Source organism: Eptatretus burgeri, chromosome 10, assembly GCF_056783735.1.
Source record: "Eptatretus burgeri isolate ZD-2024b chromosome 10, Ebu_testis_v1, whole genome shotgun sequence".
NCBI lineage: Eukaryota > Metazoa > Chordata > Myxini > Myxiniformes > Myxinidae > Eptatretus > Eptatretus burgeri.
In genome coordinates this window covers 52311496-52314697 of record NC_140970.1, presented here as the reverse complement: position 1 = coordinate 52314697, position 3202 = coordinate 52311496, and the positions used below count along the sequence as shown (strand labels likewise).

The 3202-nt window shown below is 39.1% G+C and overlaps 1 long non-coding RNA gene across 1 annotated transcript; it reads right to left on the bottom strand.

The window, feature by feature from the left end:
- Nucleotides 1–277: 277 nt before the first annotated feature.
- On the bottom strand, nt 278–2912 carry LOC147018568 (uncharacterized). Its single transcript, XR_015062806.1, has 3 exons — nt 2540–2912; nt 2052–2108; nt 278–693 (listed from the first exon to the last, which is right to left on the bottom strand). It is a non-coding gene; the product is annotated as an uncharacterized LOC147018568 (long non-coding RNA).
- Nucleotides 2913–3202: the final 290 nt, after the last annotated feature.

Sequence of the window (3202 nt, the reverse complement as noted above, 5' to 3'; positions counted from 1 at the left end):
ATGCAACGAAGTCGCCCATGTTAAAGTACGGGGTGTTTTTAGCAACAAAAAAGACAATAACTTAGAAACACCTCAAGATGCAGGCATCAAATTGCAACCATGTTCAACTGTCAAGGTGACAGTGACGTAATTTGCATCAGTTTCATCATACCTCTCAGGCACCACACCCCTCAGATTTTTAAAAGTAATTCTTCACCATTGAGAGATCGGGCAAAAATCTCAATGGGATTCTGACCATATTATTATTATTCTCGAGTGCTTGATGCCTTTTTGTTTGTATGTATGTGTGTATGTATGCACATACAGCGCCTTCAGAAAGTATTCACACACCCCTTGACTTTTCTCATATTTTGTTGTGTTTCAGCCTGAATTTAAAATGGATTAAATTTAAAGTTTTTGTCACCAATTATACACAAAATACTCCATAATGACAAAGTGAAAACATGTTTTAAGAAATTTTTACAAATTAATGAAAAATGAAAAGCTGAAATGCCTTGAAATATCAATCTGTTATTCGATCAAAAATATGGTCACATGATTAGAGATCAATTAACTTTATGAGGAAGCCAGCAAATAGCAAAGTTCTCACAGATCAGAAACAGAGCTGGGATGGGTAGATAATATATTTGCAGCTTCTTCTTGTCTGGCATGCACGTTATCTTCAGATTCACTTTTTCACATCTTGTAGCTTCCCTAAAGGAGAAGAATAAAGGAGAGTTATAATCACAAGAAGTTTTTAGCTAACCAAAACTATTATATATGCCCACAAGCAGAGACCTTAATGTATCCTTCAAGAAAAGATTTGCTCTCATTTTGTCCTTTATTTTTAATTCCTGCACCCTGAGCCAGATTTTGAGAATGCACGAGAGCACGTACCTATAAAAAAAACACCAGAAGGGCACTTGGTAGAGTGCATACCTACACCACGCAATACCTGATCCACGAGAACATATCAGGCCCAATACATTTTTGAAATAACATGCTATATAGAGTTTTTGGTCCGATCTTTCAATGGTGAAGAATCACTTATTAAATTAAATAATTCTCATATTCAGATCCAGATTTGGATGTTCACCAAAATCTAATCAGTTCGTCCTTGTCACACACCCAACCGGTCCACAAAAATTTCATCCGAATCCATCCACAACTTTTTGAGATATCCTGCACACAAACAGACAAAGCGAAAAGACAGACAGACAGACAGACAGACACAGACAGATGGGTGAAAACATAACCTCCTTCACCTTTGGTGACGGAGGTAATAAACAACATGTTTTAAAATTGACCTGAACCGATCTGTCACTCCATAGAGAGACCAACCTAACCTGCACAGGAGAAATGCATACTATTGTACCAAAAGTATTAGGACAGCACACCGAAGCTTAAAATGAACCCTCCCAACCTGCACATGCATCATTCCTCCTAAACTGCAACACAGTATGCTTTAGTGTGCCATGTTGGATAACGCTGCATACCCCCATTGCTGTAATACTACAGAGAGTACCTTCAACATCTTCAGCATAACAACACACCTTTCGATTATGCTCTGTCTGTTGTGAATTTATTCATGGACAATATTGAAAATTTGCAGTAGCCATTCCATATTCTCCCCCTACCCTGCCCACCCCCCAACCCCTAGCACAACTTTCAACCGAATTGAACCACTCCAGGTCTTGGAATGCCACCCGATCGCTCAAGTTGGCAAATCACAATCCACCGCTGAATTTGTACTTCAATATCTACCAATATGTGGAACAAAGTGTTAGTGCAGACAGCAAAACCCTGTTAGAAAATCAATAAACAATTAGAAATTAATAGCTCTGCACATTTCCTTCCTTTCCAAATACTTTTGGTAATACCGTGAAAGTTCAAAGTCACCCAAGCCCAATTCCACCCACTTCCACCATTAACTCAATACCAACGACCCACAAGTATTGTTTCGTTCTTCTTCACCCTCAGGACAGTGTAGTTAATCTCATTAATATCATAATTTTCAGCTCTTACATGTGCATACACCCCTGTTTTTTTTACAAACGACAATAAAAACATACCTTGTCCAGTCCTCGACTCCCATTCCTTTGGCTCCACCTTAACGACTTGCAATTCACCTGTAAACACAGGAACAAATGTAGTGTAGAATCATAGAGAACAGCCTTGTTGCAGCAAGATATCCCATTTTGCTACATTTATATTTTAACCGAATCAATGACATCTAAATCACAGGATTGTATATCTGCTCTCAAAGGTTATATACCCGAGCCAGAAAAGAGAAACCTCAGCATGGCGATAGATAGCAATACGAGTAATTTGGCCAGGATATTGAAAACTACTTTCTATAAAATAAATATTACTTTGAGACTTTATACTACTGGCCTAAAACATGACCAATTGAACAGCAAATACAAGGTCTGTTCTTTCACAGCTGCCAAGACAGAGATTTTAAAAACATAATCGATACAAGGATGGTTCAATGGTAAACTGCACTTTTTGTTCCAGGCAATAATAAAAGGACAATAACAGCACTCGGTAGAACGCATACCTCCGTCAGGCTGAACAGTTCACGTTTTGTATCCGACTGATGGGAAGGTCTGCATTCGTACCTTAACCATGATCAAATCGTCTTGTTCTTGTCACCGATTCAACTCGCCCACAACTTTTTGAAATATCATTCTGTATTTTTTTTTTTTTGGCCCCAACTCTCAATGGTGAAAAATCACTTTTACAATTCTAGCATTCAGATATTTACCAAAGTCGATTCAATTTGTCTTTGTCACAAACCCAACCTGTCCAAGTTTTGTCCGAATCCGTCCATAACTTTGGAGATATCCTGCTCACAGCCAGACAGGTGAACACATAACCTCCGTCTACATTTGGTGGTGGTCGTAATGACAGACCACTCAGGTTTTGTAGGGTAGTCGTGGAAGCATCTGGTGCAAACTCAAAATAGTGCCAGTAAACAAAAAAATTTTTTAATTATTAACCTCCAACCCGTCAGCAGTGGGAGAGAAGCAAATTCTGTGCAATCTTCTAGATAAAGATGCCGACGATCCACAGGTCTTTGGTCTGTAAGAGGGAGGAGTTCCAGCCCAAAGTAGAGCTATACTCCGTGGAGTTTCTCACAAATGCCCTTTATATTGTGAAAACTTCCATCGACACCCTCCTGGCTGAATTCCCAAAAATCCAGGCACATCACACACCTCCA